Consider the following 19,847-nt stretch of genomic DNA (forward strand, 5'->3'; position numbering starts at 1 on the left):
GGGCTAGCAGCCCGACGCCGTAAGCTCCGGCATCATGGGCTTAACGAATTTCGTTAAGCCCGCTTGCCGGAGTTAGCGCCGGCTGACGCGTCATATGACGTCAGCCGCGCATGCGCGGATTGGAAGACTCCAACCCGCGCATGCGCGGATGACGTCATCGCGTATTTGCGCGAAACCCGCGCATGCGCGGGCCGGGATGCCCCTCAGCCGCCCCGCGAATGGATACTGCGGGGCGGCGGAAGGAGAAATAGTGCGCGGGCATCGGGCCCGCTGCCCGCGATCGGTGCCCACCGATCGCGGGCCCATGGCACCCTTGGCACGGCCGTGGTACTGCCGTGCCAATCGGTGCCATGGTTATAAAAAGCGAGTTGTTCCCGCCGTTTTTACGAACGGCCAGACCAGGTGTGTTTGCCGTTCGGAAAAACAGCGTAAAGGGCTGGGACTTCGGTCCATCGATCAGCTGTGAATCGCTGCCGGCCGTAAAAAAACGGCGGCAGCGATTCGTGTCGGGAGTTGGGCGGGGGGGGGGGAGAATAGCGGGAGGGCGGGAAAAATGTCGGGAAGGCCCTCCCGCTATTCTCCGACCCGTCGTGGGGGGCGGAGAATCGCGCCCCAGAAGTTTCATTACTGATTCCAGCTTTCTAGTTTACATTTATTTATTTGTTTTCAATTCCCGAAGATGCTGTGCTGGGTTTTATGTTCGCGTCTTTGGATTATTAATCCAGCACCTGGATTCCCACTCCAGCAATATCACTGCCATGTTAACTCTTGGCCATTGGTTAGACAATGTTTGATAAATTCCTGCTTGCTTGGCAATTAAAGACATTTTCAGTTGGGACGTCATCCAAAGGGCTCAAGGTTTCTAAACCAGAACATTAGGCTTGTGTAGTGAACAGGAGTGGAAGCTGATTAAACCTGTGTGTAAAGTCGTGGAAGAATAGATCAGCAAGTTTGCCAAAAATGATGATTCCTGCTGCATATACCAAAGAATAAAGAATCAATATAAAGAAGGCAAACCCACATCCTCAGTGACAGAATCTTAATTCAATCATATTTTAATTTTATGCCTTGTTTGTTCATTGCTCATCGGTACAATAATAAAAATGTGAATTTGATTAAAGATGTTCTTTAAATGTTCCATCAGCTATGAACAACCCATCTTAGCTGCCATCAGTGTTTAATGGGGAGTGAACTACAGTATTTACTGTAAGCTCTATGGTACATTGCTTTTAATGATGCCTTGCTTTGATGCTTTATTCTTAACATGAATAAACACTTTTACGCTTCAGTGAGATGCTGACCTGCTCTCCAGCAACAGCTGACAGAGAGTTATCCTTTATCTTGAGATGGACTGGACAGTATTTCAGCTACGTTTAAGCCCAATGACCTGCATCGTTGACTATTCAGGTGTCACTGATCAGTCCCTTTGTTTCTCTATTGTTGGCATCATTTTCTGTGTGGTGTAGCTTTGGTGAAATGCCGGAGACAAACTCCGTACTTATTCGCAGCCGTTACCTGCACAAACCTCTGGCAAACTGATGGTCTTTTTCTCGAAAGCACTGACGATAAATCCAGTCGAGGACAATAGCTGGCCAACCATGAAATTGTGTGTTTCTGTAGCCTTTGCTCTGACAGCAGGACTGCCGTGTTAAATGATAGGGTCGCTTGTAGAAATCCTCTACAGTGCCTATTTCTCAGAAATGATCTTCCTCCGAAATAAAATATTTCTTATATAGGTGACACTTGAATTTTTTTTCAATGGAAGACACATGCTATAACTAGAGGGCACCATGTGCGAGGCATCATGCAAATATCAACTGCAGTGCATCAGGGGAAAAAGTAAGTGCGAAAACTGCTGTGACAAATGCTTTCTTTCACAAATTATTTTTTCAGCTGAATGGCAACAGGACAGGGAGCAGGGATAACTAAAATACTCATGGGTCAAGAGCTCATTTTGCGACTAAAACTATTTAAGTGTTTTCCACAATTAAATTAGTCACCATTACTGAACAAAAATCAAACAGAAACAAATCTTGAATAGGGAATGTAGCAACTCTAAGGGGCGTACATCGGGAGAGTCATGTGACTCCATCACCCAATGGGAATCGAGTGCAGGGATTTCGGTGCAGAGCGTGGACTTTTGCAGTCAAGAGTAAATCCTAGAGCTGGAAGTGATAGTATCATGAAAGACTCCATGTAAATACTGTTTGATAAACAAACTATTATAATTCGTTATACATACTGGCTGGTGGACTCCAATCCTTCCATTGGTGACGAGGTAAATTGGAGTAAGCAGCGAGCAACTTGACGACAGTATCGTCGAAAAACTGTAAAGTGAATCAGATTGTTCGAAGTCGGAAGAAGAGAGAAGAAGCATTTCTGTCTTTGGATAGCTGGAAATCTATGGCCCAGCTACTGAGAGTTAGGTGCAGCACATTAAATAGCTGACAGAATAGTGGGGTAGGATAGAAAGAAAATAATGTTATTTACCACATGTGGGACCCAGACTTATCATCAGATATGTAGTTTAACAGCTCTGGAGGCTACTGATAACAAGTGATTGCAGAGCTAGTGGAACTAGTGAAGCGGCATTATCACCTTAAAGCCTCAGTAACACTGTAAAGATATAAGTTTACCTCAACGGGGAGGGCCCCCGGGGTGACCATGACAGAATTCGCAGCCAGGCTAATGCAGATTGCAAAGTACTGCGACTTTGGATCAGCTTTAAAAGATCTGCTCAGAGATCGGCAAGTATGCGGTGGGAATAGCGTGGCCATACAAAAGACGTTGTTGGCTGAGTCTGAGTTGACGTTCAAGAAGGCGCTAGAAATGGTGACAGCAATTGAAAGGGCCGAAAAGGGCACCCAAGAGTTACAAGGTGAACAAAGCTTTGAAGTCCACCAATTAAGGTGAGAAACCATGAGTAGTAATAGCACCAGAAGCCAGGGCGTGAGATCGAGCTCAGGCAGTGAGTTGAGTACAGAAGCACGAAATACCGATGCTTTAAGCAGCCTAAGAGAAACACAGAGGGCTTTCAATGTTGGTGAAGCCTCTCCCCAGAAGTGCATGAATTCAAAGGAGCCGGGTGCTATGGATGTGGGAAAAGAGCACATCAAAGGCACAAATTCAGAAGCAATCAGGGCCAGCTCAGTACAAACAGAGCAAGGAATCAAGCACCGGTAAATAACATGGAGGATTATTCAATGGGAGAAAGTAATATCGTGTCCCTAAACAAGAGGGCAAGGTAGCCCCCATCACAGTTGTGCTCATAGCAAATGGCCAGCCACTAAAAATGGAGGTGGACACGGGGGAGTCAGCTGCTGTTATAAATGAATGTACCTCCAGGTATATGAAAGGAAGAGTCAACCCAAAATTAGCAAAGTATACTGGAGAGGCTATGACGATAGGAAGAACAACTCCAACTCCCGTTAGTTACGGACAGCAGTCAGTACAGCTTCCGCTGATGGTGGTGTCAGGTCGCGGACCGAGCTCGATGGGATATGATTGGCCCCGGAAACAAAACTAAACTGGCTGGAGATCTTTGAGATTAAAGGAGGGGCCTGAATTAGATTTTAATGAAATATCAAGAAGCATTCCAAGAAGAAAGTGGAGAGATGAAAGGATTACAGGCTGGGATCCACCGAGATCCGGAAGCTACGCCGAGGTGTTTTAAGGCAAGGCCAGTGTCTACGCGTTAGTGGCAACATTTGAAACAGAGTTGCAGTGATTGGAAGACCTGGGCATCATCAAATCCGTACAGTTTTCCGAGTGGGTTTGCATCTGTCGTACTGATAGATAAACCCGACAAGGCAATCAGAATTTGTGGAGATTATAAGTGAACGGTGAATTAAGCTGCAAAATTGGCCACATACCCCTTCCCAAAATAGAAGGAATTTACAAACTTAGCTGGAGGCCTGACTTTTACCAAGTTGGACAAGAGCCACGCCGACCAATAATTGGAACCAGATGAGGCGTCAAGAACCTATGTCATCATAAAGACCCACAAAGGACTGTAACAATATACACGTTTACCTTTGGGAATTGGGCAGCTTGCACCATCTTCCAACAGGCTACGGACAGCCTCCTGCAAGGGTTTCCAAAGTTATCCTTCGCTTAGACGATGTCCTGATTACAGGGTCCACTGAGGAGGAACAACTGGCAAATCTGGATGAAGGTTTACTGAGGTTCCAGGATGCAGGAGTGGGTCTGAAGAGAGAAAAGTGCATCTTCCAGGTGAGTTCAGATTTTATCATGGATGCAGGGCGGGTACTCAAAGGCAACACCCGATGGGAGATAAAGTGAGAGCCAGTAAAGAAGCAACAGCCCCTACGAACACCTCCGTGCTCAAGCCTTTCCTGGGAATGGTTAACTACTATGGACGGTTCCTCCCTCACAGAAACACTGCTGTCTGTGTTACATGCATAGTTCAAGAAGCACCAAAACATGTATTGGAAGAGTCCACAAAATGAAGCTTTCAGTCCAGTGACACAAGCTCTTCAATATTCAGATTTATCCGCACATTTTGACTCATAGAAAATTTGTGCTTATGCGTTGTGTGTCACTGTATAATAATAATAATCTTTGCTTATTGTCACAAGTAGATTTCAATGAAGTTACTGTGAAAAGTCCCAAGTCGCCACATTCCGACGCCTGTTCGGGGAGGCCGGGATGGGAATTGAACCCGCGCTGCTGGCCTTGCTCTGCATTACAAGCTAGCTGTTTAGCTCACTGTGCTAAAATTGGTGTGGCAGCCCCTGATTGGACCTAATTGATCAGGGTGATCGAACCCTGATCGATTGATTGGCAATGACCCAGAGACCGCCCAAAAGGGAGAGAAATCCAGGAAGGTGAAAAGGTGTCGCACCGCTGTGGAATCCCTCTCTGCAGCAATGTGCAACAGCAATGGAACAACAGTGATCTTCACCGGCCACCAATGGAGGACCATCACGCCACCAACAGAAGGAAGAGCAGAGCCAGGAACCGACCAAGGACCGAACATCGAGGGCTACAGGAGTCAGCACGCAGACAAAGGCCAATATCTGTCTGGCACTTGCTAGTCACTCTGAAGTAAAGTTAAGGCCTAGTATGAACTTTTAGTGCTCTGTAGAATGACTTGTGTTGGATGGAGTGGTTGATTAACTGTAACATTGTGTGCGTGTGAATAAACACTATTTTGATTAAACAAAGTCGACTTACAGTCATTAATCCACCGCATATGGGTTAAAGACACACTGTGGTAGCAACACTGGGGATTATTGTAGCAAATGAGGAATCCCGAAAAGGTGAGTCAAAAGTAGTTTATTTCCTACTCACAGCTAGGAAAATGCCGCAACTAAACAACAGTCCAAATCCCGGCCGGGACCATCTGAGATACCGGCTCCTTCCTGGGCTGGCTTTTGTCTCGGGGAATTAACCCCTCAGTGGGGAAGGTCGCCCTCCATAATCCCCACAAGGAGATCAGTCGGGTCATCCCCATGGGTCTCGTAGCCACTCATAGAATTTCCAGTGCAGGAGGAGCCCATTTGGCCCATCGAGTCTGCACCAGCCCTGGGAAAGAGCACCATACCCAAGCCCACACATCCGCCCTATCCCCATAAACCAGTAACCCCACCGAACATTTTTGGACACTAAGGGACAATTCAGCCTGGGCAATCCATCCAACCTGCACATCTTTGGACTGTGGGAGGAAACCAGAGCACCCAGAGGAAACCCACGCAGACACGGGGAGAACGTGCAGACTCCGCACAGACAGTCACCTGAGGCTGGAATTGAACCTGGGACCCTGGAGCTGTGAGGCCGCAGTGCTAACCACTGTGCTACATACCACCCATGGTGGGGGTTATAACAGGAGGCCAGTTTAGTTCAGTTGGCTGGACAGCTGGTTTGTGATGCAGAGCGAGGCCAGCAGCGTGGGTTCAATTCCCGTACCGGCTGAGGTTATTCATGAAGGCCCCGCCTTCTCAATCTTGCCCCTCGCCTGAGGTGTGGTGACCCTCAGGTTAAATCACCACCAGTTAGCTCTCCCCCCTCGAAGGGGAAAGCAGCCTATGGTCATCTGGGACTAGGGCGACTTTACCTTTCATAACAGGGGTGAACAGCTTAAAACAAATGAGGAATCAAGGAAAAGGGAAATGTTGGGGTTGCAAAGTTAGCAAAACAGTTAGCGTGAAATGAGAGATGACATGATGTCACAAGGCGAAGTGAAGTGGCAATGAGATTCATTGTCCTCGGATTAAATGTTAAAGAACCCTGAACATTTCAGGTCTCTCATAAATCTGTGCCCCCATTCCCTGTGGTAACTCTCCCGTTAATCCACGCTGTCCCTTTTCCTTTACGTTTTTAATATCCTTCCCCAGAGCAGGTTCCACATACTCAAAATACATCTTGACGGCCGTGCAGGAACAGAAAGATTTGCTCGTGCTGTATCACCCCCTGCAACATCTATCTCTCTCTTGCAGTGCTGCCGCACAGCTGGTGTCGATGCACAGGGCAATTGTCTCGTCAGGAGAAGGGGCAGGTCAGTCGATTTAGTGTCAGAACTCGAGAGATTGCTTTCTAAAAATGGAACAGGCCACTGGTAAATAATACCGAATGAAAGAACCAAGCAAAGCTGACAAAACAAATCCATTGCCTGACAGGAATTGAGAATGACCTTTCCTATTGCTGCCATCTCCTTGCTATCTTGCTTGCAGATATTTACTTTGTTGCTTCATTTTAGCTTCTATTTTTCAACACATGGGGCGGGATTCTCCGACCCCCCCCCCCCCCCGGGCCGGAGAATCGCCGTGGGACGGTGTGAATACCACCCCCGCCGGCTGCCGAATTCTCCGGCGCCGGGGTTTTGGCAGGGACCGGAATCCGCAGAGCCGCCCGGCGATTCTCCGGCCCGCGATGGGCCGAGCAGCCGCCCCTTTTACCCCGGTCCCACTGGCGTAAATTAGACCTGGTGCTTACCGGCGGGACCTGGCTCTGCGGACGGCCTCCAGGGACCTCGGGGGGGGTGCGAGGGGGATCTGGCCCCGGGGGTGCCCCTACGGTTGCCTGGCTTGCGATTGGGGCCCACCGATCCGCGGGCGGGCGTGTGCCGTGGAGGCATTCTTTCCCTCCGTACCGGCTGCTGTGGACCTCTGACATGGCCGGTGCAGAGAAGAACCCCACCTGTGCATGTGCTGGGATGACGCCAGCACACGTTGGCGCTCCCGCGCATGCGCCAACTTGTGCCGGCCAGCGGAGGCCCTTCGGCGCCAATTGGCATTGCGCCAAGCCCTTCAGCGCCAGGCTGGAGCGGCGCCAACCCCGCCGCCGCCCGCCTAGCCCCTGAAGATGCGGAGGATTCCGCACCTCCGGGCGGCCCGATGCTGGGGTGGTTCACGCCACTCCTCGGCGCTGGGTCGCCCGCCCCGCCGGGTAGGGGAGAATCCCGCCGGGTAGGGGAGAATCCCGCCGGGTGGGGGAGAATCCCGCCGGGTAGGGGAGAATCCCGCAGGGTAGGGGAGAATCCCGCCCCGCCGGGTGGGGGAGAATCCCGCCCCGCCGGGTGGGGGAGAATCCCGCCCCGCTGGGTGGGGGAGAATCCCGCCGGGTGGGGGAGAATCCCGCCCCGCCGGGTAGGGGAGAATCCCGCCCCGTCGGGTAGGGGAGAATCCCGCCGGGTGGGGGAGAATCCCGCCGGGTAGGGGAGAATCCCACCGGGTAGGGGAGAATCCCGCCGGGTGGGGGAGAATCCCGCCGGGTAGGGGAGAATCCCGCAGGGTAGGGGAGAATCCCGCCCCGCCGGGTGGGGGAGAATCCCGCCCCGCCGGGTAGGGGAGAATCCCGCCGGGTAGGGGAGAATCCCGCCGGGTAGGGGAGAATCCCGCCGGGTGGGGAAGAATCCCGCCGGGTAGGGGAGAATCCCGCCGGGTGGGGGAGAATCCCGCCGGTTGGGGGAGAATCCCGCCCCGCCGGTTGGGGGAGAATCCCGCCGGGTGGGGGAGAATCCCGCCGGTTGAGGGAGAATCCCGCCGGTTGGGGGAGAATCCCGCCGGTTGGGGGAGAATCCCGCCCCGCCGGTTGGGGGAGAATCCCGCCGGGTGGGGGAGAATCCCGCCGGTTGAGGGAGAATCCCGCCCCGCCGGGTAGGGGAGAATCCCGCCGGGTGGGGGAGAATCCCGCCGGGTGGGGGAGAATCCCGCCGGGTAGGGGAGAATCCCGCCCCGCCGGGTAGGGGAGAATCCCGCCCCGCCGGGTAGGGGAGAATCCCGCCGGGTGGGGGAGAATCCCGCCGGGTGGGGAGAATCCCGCCCCGCCGGGTGGGGGAGACTCCCGCCGAGTGGGGGAGAATCCCGCCGGGTGGGGAGAATCCCGCCCCGCTGGGTGGGGGAGAATCCCGCCGGGTGGGGGAGAATCCCGCCCCGCCGGGTGGGGGGGGAATTCCGCCGGGTAGGGGAGAATCCCGCCGGGTGGGGGAGAATCCCGCCGGGTAGGGGAGAATCCCGCCGGGTAGGGGAGAATCCCGCCCCGCCGGGTAGGGGAGAATCCCGCCGGGTAGGGGAGAATCCCGCCCCGCCGGGTGGGGGAGAATCACGCCGGGTAGGGGAGAATCCCGCAGGGTAGGGGAGAATCCCGCTGGGTGGGGGAGAATCCCGCCGGGTAGGGGAGAATCCCGCCCTGCCGGGTAGGGGAGAATCCCGCCGGGTAGGGGAGAATCCCGCCGGGTGGGGGAGAATCCCGCCGGGTGGGGGAGAATCCCGCCCCGCCGGGTAGGGGAGAATCCCGCCGGGTAGGGGAGAATCCCGCCCCGCCGGGTGGGGGAGAATCCCGCCGGGTGGGGGAGAATCCCGCCCGGCCGGGTAGGGGAGAATCCCGCCGGGTGGGGGAGAATCCCTCCGGGTAGGGGAGAATCCTGCCGGGTAGGGGAGAATCCCGCCGGGTAGGGGAGAATCCCGCCGGGTAGGGGAGAATCCCGCCGGGTAGGGGAGAATCCCGCCCCGCTGGGTGGGGGAGAATCCCGCCGGGTGGGGGAGAATCCCGCCCCGCTGGGTGGGGGAGAATCCCGCCCCGCTGGGTGGGGGAGAATCCCGCCGGGTGGGGGAGAATCCCGCCCCGCTGGGTGGGGGAGAATCCCGCCCCGCTGGGTGGGGGAGAATCCCGCCGGGTAGGGGAGAATCCCGCCCCGCCGGGTAGGGGAGAATCCCGCTGGGTGGGGGAGAATCCCGCCGGGTAGGGGAGAATCCCGCCGTGTGGGGGAGAATCCCGCCGGGTAGGGGAGAATCCCGCCGGGTGGGGAAGAATCCCGCCCCGCCGGGTAGGGGAGAATCCCGCCGGGTAGGGGAGAATCCCGCCCCGCCGGGTGGGGGAGAATCCCGCCGGGTGGGGGGGAATCCCGCCGGGTAGGGGAGAATCCCGCCGGGTAGGGGAGAATCCCGCCCTGCCGGGTAGGGGAGAATCCCGCCGGGTAGGGGAGAATCCCGCCGGGTAGGGGAGAATCCCGCCGGGTGGGGGAGAATCCCGCCGGGTGGGGGAGAATCCCGCCGGGTAGGGGAGAATCCCGCCGGGTGGGGGAGAATCCCGCCCCGCCGGGTAGGGGAGAATCCCGCCGGGTGGGGGAGAATCCCGCCGGGTGGGAGAGAATCCCGCCGGTTGGGGAGAATCCCGCCGGGTGGGGAAGAATCCCGCCGGGTGGGGGAGAATCCCGCCGGGTAGGGGAGAATCCCGCCGGGTAGGGGAGAATCCCGCCCCGCCGGGTAGGGGAGAATCCCGCCCCGCCGGGTAGGGGAGAATCCCGCCGGGTAGGGGAGAATCCCGCCCTGCCGGGTAGGGGAGAATCCCGCCGGGTAGGGGAGAATCCCGCCGGGTAGGGGAGAATCCCGCCGGGTGGGGGAGAATCCCGCCCCGCCGGGTCGGGGAGAATCCCGCCGGGTAGGGGAGAATCCCGCCGGGTGGGGGAGAAACCCGTCCCTGGAATTTTCACAAAGTTCCTCCTATGGCTGGAATTGACGAGCGATGAGTAAAATCTACAGGGAATTAGATAGTTTTCCAGTATTTTCCCTGATTTACTGCCAATGGTGGAATGGGAGAAAATCTATCAAAGGTCTTTCTGCCAAACCTGACTCCACATTGGCCTGCAGCACAGTTTTTAAAATTCAAAGATGCTTCCTGGAACTCTGTGTAACTTTAACACCTTTTGGGTTAAAATCTTGGAACTCTCTCCCTACCAGCACTGTGGGTGTACATACACCACAGGGTTGATTGATATTTATTGTCACATGTACAGAAGTACAGTGAAAAATATTGTTCTGAGGCCAAGGGAACGCACATAGTACGTACGTAATAGACAAAAGAATAATTGACAGAGAACATTGACAAATGGTACATTGACAAATAGTGATTGGTTACAGTGCGGAACAAGGGTCAACCGAGAAATACATGAGCAAGAGCAGCATAGGGCGTCGTTAATAGTGTTCTTACAGGGAACAGAATAGTCCGAGGGGGAGTCGTTGAGAAGTCTAGTAGCTGTGGGGAAGAAGCTGTTCCTATGTCTGAATGTGCGGGTCTGCAGCGGCTTGAGAATGGAGCTCACCACGACCTTCTCACCACCTTTAGGGGATGGTTCAGCACAGTGGGCTAAACAGCTGGCTTCTGGCGGGTGGTACGTCCTCTTCAGAGGTCCCCAGTTGGGAGGAAGGCCCGCCGTTGTCCACTTAACCGCCTGATGGGCAGAAGCTATGTTGGACCTTCCTCCTCAGAGTCAGTGCAGGTGTCTCACCACTTTCCCCGGCAATGCTTAAGACACCTGCCAAGAATAAAAGATTCCACCAAAGGACGAGAGAATTTTAAAAGAAGCAATTCAACAAATGACAGTCAAGGAGTAATGAGGGAGGGAGATGTCAATAAATTTCTGTTCTGCAACTAAACTTCACAGATGGGTGACTTTTACTCTAACTCTCTGATGGGAACCCATTGGGTGAGGTGGAACAATGATTTTGCAATAACATATTTTACATTTGCAATGTTATCAAGTTTAACTTGGACAGCGTTACAATTTATTGGAGAAATATGAAACTGTTCAAGATCTTTCCAAGAGTAATACAGCTTTTATTGGCACTGCACACTGTGCGAGGATGCATGTGTGGTGAGCAGGTTGATGATGTTAACAATCTTTGATGAGTCTATCGCCTTGGTCTGCCTTCAAATATCAAATTAATGCTGGCAAGAAGCAGGATGCCAAATGTCATTAGCAAATTTTACTTGCTATCTTCCACTATCCAGTTCAGTGTTAATGTGTACACACAAGTGGCAAAGCGAGAATGGCCTCCGGCAAAACAATAGGAAAATGACAAACTATTCTGCCCAGCATTACGACAAACGACAAATATATAAACAGACAGGCTTTACAGTGAGTTGCAGAAGATCATTCTCCGGTTCTCCAGCTGAGTATCTCTCGGCGGTGTGCCGTTCCCTGGCAACGTGATTCTTTATTCCAGCCAATTGTCAATGGGGGTTCCCACTGATGACCCCCCCGATGCCTCCGGGAAACCTAACCTATGGGCAGGGGTGCGACGTCGATGGGACAGAGATTCCCAAAGGCTGGAGAATCCCGGCCCACAAGCAATACTTGAAGAATAAATCATGGACAATGAATTAACCCCTTGTAATCTCCCAGAAGACAAGCCTGACGACCCTTACCTTCTGTGTGGAATTTATGATTTAATCTGGATAAATGTCATCATTTAACATTTTAAAAAATGTATTTAAAGAATGTAAAATCATTCAGAATCAGTCCCAGTTACTTCCCTGCCACCGATAGCGGGTTTCCTGATCTGGGGGATAATTGAGCAGCGGGCTGAAAACGAGATTGGTGCCCTGTCCCGAAGCTCAGGTCTCCCACCAGCAGAACAGCAAGCTACACACCTACACCAGCGGGAGGATGCAAATGGGCCATTTCAACTCATTTACATCTGATTAACGTCTGGAAGCCCAATTCCCCAATGCCTCTGTGAGGCCCTGGGATTCAGGTGGGCATTGTTGCTCTTTTATCATTATTAATAATAACCACAAGACACGAGTACGTTCCGTGTATTGGACAAATGACCACACAGCCAGTATGTTAGTTCAATTATTGTTTATTACTAAACACAGGCTTGGTTCTATGTGTAATAATCTACATACGGCTACACACTAAACTATACCTAACAGCTGAAATGATCTTTACTTAACTTTCAAGTGACCAGCTCTGTGCAGGTTAGATGAGACCTTTGTCTGAATCCCCATGTGTGGCGGCTGGAAGTCACCAGGTACGTCTCGGCTGCGGCTCGTCCTTGAGGTAGCGATCGCGGGTCCTTGAACCTGGCTGGTCGATGTGCTGCAGTTGGTGGGCAGAGGCCGGTCCCAAAAGAATATTGGTCGCGCAGTTCCTCTTATCCTCCGGTCTTTCGCCTTTCGCGCTCTTTTGGGCAGTCCCAACTCGGGATCCAATGGGTCAGTAGGATTTCGATCACCCTAATCGATTCTGGCCAATTAGATGCAGGTACTTTGATAGCTGGGCAGGTCCTAGTTGGTATTGTCTAAGGCACAAAGTCACTCCCAAATAAGATGAATAGGCGCCCCCGGGTCTGTTACTGCTGCTATGTTTCAATCTGAGTCCCATTGTCCTGGGGAAATCAGTGATTGACCTTTAGCAGGTGCAAGTATCGGTGCAGGTCTGGTTTCCCTCTGCACAATACACAGGAGCTGTATTGTCTGTGTCCCAACCGGACCATAATTCCCATTATCCTTTGCGGGCGGCCATTTTAGATGGCCACAGCGTGGATTGGTTGAAGTATTTTTAAGTGTGGTCCTGACACAGTGGACCTCATGGTGGGTCAAGGGGGTAAGTGTGTAACGTAGGTGCTCCCAAAATTGGAGGGCCCCCCAACCTCAGCATCGAAAGTCCTGCTCACCACACCCCATAGCCCCTATATCAGTCCCCCAACAGAGGCCCCCTATAACAAACCCCATCAGACCCCCATCAGACCCCCAACAGAGATCCCTCCCCCATCAGACCACTAACATACCACCCCCCATCAGACCCCTAAAAGAGACCCCTCAGAAACCCTCATCAGACCACCTCCCCCCCTCAACAGTCTAATGGGGAGGCTCTGTTGGGGATCTTATGGGGGGTTTTGGTTGGGAGTGTATTGGGGGGTTTGATGGGGGGGGGGGTCTCTGTTGGGGGTTTGAAGGGGGGGGTCGGTGGCTGGGGGGGGGGGGTTGTTGGACCACCCTCATGCATGTGTGCTCTGGGGTGGGTGGGGAGGGTGATTCATAATTCCCATGGTGGTGGTGGGTGGGGGAGGTGGGTAGGATGTTCATACTTGTCAACAGTGGGAGGGGGCAAGATTTGCATTGTGAGGGAAAGCGTGGCCAGCCAGTAGACCTCAGTATCCAGCCGCCCGCTCAAAATGGCGGAATCCCACAAGCTCCCCGTCAGACATGAATTTGCATGCCATGGTGGAAGGAATCGCCACTTCTAGCGTCAGCGCAGACCAGGCGCGGTTCCACTCCAGCTGGAGAACTTTGTCTCCCGAATGGGGATTCCAGCCCTGATCTTTTAAGACTGGAAAAGATGAAAGTAAACTTTACACGATTACACAATGGGTGGGGTTATCTGCCCCCCCCCCCCCCCCCCCCCATCCTCATTTTGTGTGTTGGGGGGGGGTTTGAGGGTCTTCTTCAGGGGTTCCAGACTATCCCATGGTGGGAAAGGTTGGAAACTCCCAGTCAATGTTTCACAATTAATTCTTTCAAAACGCTTTCAATTACCATATAGGCCAAGGCAGTGGCTATTTTGAAAACAAGAAGCTGCCTAAATTAGGAATTATGATGATGACTAATTAAACATCACTTACAATGGTGGTTCACAGAGAAATATTGGCCAAGCACTAAGAGATCATCCTGTCTTTCTTTCAATTGGATCATCGGAGCGGCACGGCACGGTGGCACAATGGTTAGCACTCCTACCTCTCAGTGCAAGGGACCCGGGTGCAATTTCAACCTGTTTGCATGGAGTCCACATGTTCTCCCTATATCTGTGTGGGTTTCCTCCAGGTGCTCCGGTTTCCTTCCACAGTCCAAAGATGTGCAGGTTAGGTGGACTGGCCACGATGCCTTGCCCCTTGGTGTCCAGGGATATGAAGGTTAGGTGGAGTTACGGAGTTACGGGTATGGGATACGGGAAATTTGGCCTGGATGGAGCGCTCTTTCAGACCCGATGGGCCGAATGGCCTTCTTCTACACCGGACAGATTTTAAGGATTCTGTGGAGGACACCTGGGATAAGAAAGGGTTCTGAGGCTGGAGGAGAGAAGAAAGGGCAAGGGCCGTGAAAGGATTTGAATTGTCGAATAAGAATTTTTAAACAAGGGGTTTTTGAACCGGAAGCTGATGAAGATTATCAAGCACAGGAATCGTGGGTGAACAGGACATAGTGCGAGTAAGGCTACCTTCAAGTTTACCAAAGGTACAAGATGGAAGGTCAACCTGGAGAACATTAGAATTGTCAAGTATAGAGGAAACACTAGTACTAATTGGATGTATTTCTGAGGTTGTATAAGGCTCTGGTCAGACCCCATTTTGAATATTATTCGCAGTTTGGGCCCCGTATCTAAGGAAGGATGTGTTGGCCTTGGAAAGGGTCCAGAGGAGGTTCACAAGAATGATCCGTGGAATGAAGAGTTTAGAGAGCTTGGAGCTTAGAAAGATGAGATGGGGGGGATCTTGATTGAAATTTACAGGATATTGCAAGGCCTGTACAGAGTGGACGTAGAGAGAATAGAACATAGAACATTACAGCGCAGTACAGGCCCTTCGGCCGTCGATGTTGCGCCGACCTGTGAAACCCCTCTAAAGCCCATCTACGCTATCCTGAACTGTATGCAATACTCCAAATGCGGCGGCACCAGAGTTTTGTAAAACTGCAACATGACCTCATGGCTCCGAAACTCAATCCTTCTACCAATAAAAGCTAACACACCGTACGCTTTCTTAACAACCCTCACAACCTGGGTGGCAACTTTCAGGGATCGATGTACATGGACACGAGATCTCTCTGCTCATCCACACTACCAAGAATCTTACCATTAGCCCAGTACTCTGTCTTCCTGTATTCCTTCCAAAATGAATCACCTCACACTTTTCTGCATTAAACTCAATTTGCCACCTGTCAGCCCAGCTCTGCAGCTTATCTATGTTCCTCTGTAATTTGTAACATCCTTCTGCACTGTCCACAACTCCACCGACTTTAGTGTCATCTGTAAATTTACTCACCCATCCTTCTACATCCTCCTCCAGGTCATTTATAAAAATGACAAACAGCAGTGGCTCCAAAACAGATCCTTGTGGTACACCATTAGTAACCACCACCCTTTATCTTCTTCCAGCTAGCCAATTTCTGATCCAAACTGCTAAATCACCCTGAATCCCATGCCTCCGTATTTTCTGCAATAGCCTACCATGGGGAACCTTATCAAACGCTTTACTGAAATCCATATACACCACATAAACTGCTTTACCCTCATCCAACTGTTTGGTCACCTTCACAAAGAACTCAATAAGGTTTGTGAGGCACGGCCTACCCTTCACAAATCCATGTTGACTATCTCTAATCAAATTATTCCTTTCCCGTGCCAGCCTCCCCGGACAGGCGCCAGAATGTGGCGACTAGGGGCTTTTCACAGTAACTTCATTGAAGCCTACTCATGACAATAAGCGATTTTCATTTTTTTTTTCATTTTCAAATGATTATACATCCTATCTCTTATAAACCTTTCCAATACTTTGCCCACAACAGAAGTAAGGCTCACTGGTCTATAGTTACCGGGGTTGTCTCTACTCCCCTTCTTGAACAAGGGAACAACATTTGCTATCCTCCAGTCTTCTGGCACTATTCCTGGAGACAAAGATGACTTAAAGATCGAAGCCAAAGGCTCAGCAATCTCCTCCCTAGCTTCCCAGAGAATCCTGGGATAAATCCCATCCGGCCCAGGGGACCTATATGGTTCCACTTGCAGGAAAAATTACAACCAGAGGGCACAATCTCAGATTAAAGGGACGTTCCTTTAAAACAGAGATGAGGAGGAATTTCTTCAGCCAGAGGGTAGTGAATCTGTGGAACTCTTTTCAGCAGAAGGCTGTGGAGGCCAAATCACTGAGTGTCTTTAAGACAGAGATAGATAGGTTCTTGATCAATAAGGGGATCAAGGGTTATGGGGAGAAGGCAGGAAAATGGGGATGAGAAAAATATCAGCCATGATTGAATGATGGAGCAGACTCGCTGGGCTGAGTGGCCTAATTCTGCTCCTATGTCTTATGGTCTTATGATCTTAAATGAAGGTTTATAATGGAGCTTTCTAACTGTGGGATCAGAACGTGACCAACTGAGTCCAGCTCAGCTGGCTCACTGCTCCATTATTGCTCTCATTATAGCCTCTCATTCCAGATTTATTTGCTGGTTTCTTAATCTTGTGGATCCTGAACTTTCTAACCCACAGGCCACAATCAGTAAAGATATGCAACAACACCCCGTCCACGATTATCCTCAACACCGGTGCCCCACAAGGCTGTGACCTCAGCCCCCTACTATACTCCTTATACACCTATGACTGTGTGGCCAAATTCCCCATCAACTCGATTTTCAAATTTGCTGATGACATCACCGTAGCGGGTCGGATTTCAAACAATGATGAGACAGAACACAGGAATGAGATAGAGAATCTGGTGAACTGGTGCAACGACAATAATCTCTCCCTCAATGTCAACAAAACGAAGGAGATTGTCATCGACTTCAGGAAGCGTAGTGGAGGACATGCCCCTGTGTACATCAATGGGAACGATGTAGAAAGGGTCGAGAGCTTCAAGCTTTTAGGTGCACAGATCACCAACAGCCTATCCTGGTCCCCCCATGACGCCACTATAGTTAAGAAAGCCCACCAACAACTCAACTTTCTCTGAAGACTAAGGAAATTTGGAATGTCAGCTACGACCCTCATCAACTTCTACAGATGCACCATAGAAAGCATTCTTTCTGGTTGTATCACAGCTTGGTATGGAGCCTGCTCTGCCCAAGACTCCAGGAAACTACAAAAGGTTGTGAATGTAGCCCAGTCCATCACGCAAACCAGCCTCCCATCCATTGACTCTGTCTATAATTCCCGCTGCCGCAGAAAGGCAGCCAGCATAATTAAGGATCCCACGCACCCAGGACATACTCTCTTCCACCTCCTTCCGTCAGGAAAAAGATACCAAAGTTTGAGGTCACGTACCAATTGACTCAAGAACAGCTTCTTCCCTGCTGCCATCAGACTTTTGAATGGACCTACCTCGGATTAAGTTGATCTTTTCTCTACACCTTGTTATAACTGTAACATTATATTCAGCAGTCTCTCCTTCCTTCCCAATGTACGGTATGCATTATTTGTACAGCATGCAAGAAATAATACTTTTCACTATATACCAATATATGTGACAATAATAAATCAAATCAAATCAAAAATGTGATAAATGAAGCCAAATGAATGGAGGGAAAGAGAGAGTTGACCTTAATGTTTGCAATTGACCTTTTCAGGGATGGTAGAGATACAGACTGTGTGACGGGAACGTCATTTCTTTCATCAGAAAATGGTAGGGCATGGAATAGAAAATAACCCACTCATTTCCCTTCATCCTGACCTGTTGTCCCTCCTCGAATGAAGTATCCCTAACTCAGGAATGGGGAAGGGGGCGAGAGGGGAGAGGTGGGGAGGAGGGGAGTGGTTCACTGGGAGAAGAAGAAAAGGATGAAAGCGAGGGAGGGAGTAGATGAGAAGGGGGAGTGAGGAAAGAGGGGAGAGGGAGTGGGGAGGGAGGAACAGAGAGAAGGGCTTGCGCAGATTCGGGGGGGGGGGGGGAGGGGAATCAACCACTGGGCTGACTTTGATCCATTCACTGTCCCAACGGGCGGCACGTTAGCACAGTGGTTTGCACTGTTGCTTCACAGCTCCAGAGTCGCTGGTTCGATCCCAGCTTGCGTCACTGTCTCTGCGGAGTCTGCACGTTCTCCCGTGTCTGCGTGGGTTTCCTTCGGGTGCTCCGGTGTCCTTCCACGGTCCAAAGATGTGCAGGTTAGGTGAATTGGCCATGATACATTGCCCCTTAGTGCCAAAAAGTATAGGTGGGGTTTCTGGGTTACTGAGATAGGGTGGAGGTGTGGGCTCTTTCCAAGGGCCAGTGCAGACTCGATGGCCCCCTTCTGCCCTGTAAATTCTACGATAGCAACCTCTGGATTTTCTCTCTGCTGTGACATGAATTTATATTGTGTTTAAGCAGAAATTCCAGCACTTTCATCCTCCCCGTTCAGATGTACTGACAAGACTGTTGTGCCCTTACCACTGGCCCAGAAATATCAGGTAAATTATCGCAGACTGCACTGAACCCTGGGCCTTTGTGTCGAATAGATGCCATACTAAAATCTCGTTGCCTTTCTCCATTAATTCTAAACTGAATAAAATATTAATTGCCAAGACTTCGGTCAAAAATTATGATTCTGTTTTGAAGTGCACCTGGGAACATAGTAATAAAATCTAACATTTATGAAAAAAACAGTAAGAAACATACATCATGAGAATAGAATTACCTTGACATAGCATATTAGCTCATCTGTCAAAGTTCATAACGCAAGTGTCCCCATCACTTCTAAAAGTATATTCGGTGTAGAATGAATATTTTTTTGTGGTTCTTGCCATTTCCACATCAAGGGGTAAACAGAAAACTATCCTTTTCATTTCATTCCTTTGCTTTGCTGTGCCTCAGCGTTGTGAGACATTGTCCTCTTAATAAAATGAATGTGTGGAAAGTCTGAGGGCACAGCGTCGGTCCGAACATTCCAGGTGAGCAGCTAAACCAAAGCAATCGGCAGAAAGTCAAGTTCACTGATGACTTTACGGGAAGGGATTGCGTTGAACCATGCCTAAAGTGGCGCGTCTTCCTCGGGCAGAAGGGATGTGCACCGCAACGATGCTTTAACTTTTGTGACCAGTACGGACACTCCTGCAGAAAGCAGAACGGAAGGGCAGCACGGTAGCATGGTGGTTAGCATAAATGCTTCACAGCTCCAGGGTCCCAGGTTCGGTTCCCGGCTGGGTCACTGTCTGTGCGGAGTCTGCACGTCCTCCCACTGTGTGCGTGGGTTTCCTCCGGGTGCTCCGGTTTCCTCCCACAGTCCAAAGATGTGCGGGTTAGGTGGATTGGCCATGCTAAATTGCCCGTAGTGTCCGAAAAAGTAAGGTGGGGGTTGTTGGGTTACGGGTATACAGTGGATACGTGGGTTTGAGTAGGGTGATCATTGCTCGGCACAACATCGAGGGCCGAAGGGCCTGTTCTGTGCTGTACTGTTCTATGTACTGTTCTATGTTCAAGTATGGCTGCGTGCTCAATCGTAATACTGCTGTGCGGTCCTTCCGTCTATCCTGGCTGTGAATTTCCATGAGCGGTATGAATTATTGACAGCAGCAGACTCCTGCTGACTCCAAGTGAATTTCCCTTGTGCAGAACACAAACTGTGGATGTCCTCTCGGTGCCCCAGTTGGCCACCGAGGACATGACTGACAGCAGATTGTGTTAAGAACTTGCGGCTTAATGACCATTATCAGCTGCTGCTGATGAAACTCCAGTCTCAAATCATGGGCAGAATTATGGGGTGACAGGGGTGTTAAACCCCACACGATTCGGGAAACACAGTCCTCGCCGGTGAGATCCCGTTTCACAATTATCCTTGCCCTCTCGCCCATGACATCATGCGGTCCCCATCCAGGAAGGTCAAGAACCTCCATTTAATTGGATTAGCATCTCATCTGT

General features: G+C 51.2%; 1 long non-coding RNA gene across 1 annotated transcript in view; it reads left to right on the top strand.

Moving 5' to 3' along the window:
- Nucleotides 1-4,055: 4,055 nt before the first annotated feature.
- LOC119965591 overlaps nt 4,056-19,847 on the top strand; it is a 96,623-nt gene continuing 80,831 nt past the window's right edge. The window contains exon 1 of the long non-coding RNA XR_005460556.1: nt 4,056-4,233. This is a non-coding gene — a long non-coding RNA (uncharacterized LOC119965591). The remainder of the gene's footprint in view (nt 4,234-19,847) is intronic.

Source organism: Scyliorhinus canicula, chromosome 5, assembly GCF_902713615.1.
Source record: "Scyliorhinus canicula chromosome 5, sScyCan1.1, whole genome shotgun sequence".
NCBI classification, from domain to species: domain Eukaryota; kingdom Metazoa; phylum Chordata; class Chondrichthyes; order Carcharhiniformes; family Scyliorhinidae; genus Scyliorhinus; species Scyliorhinus canicula.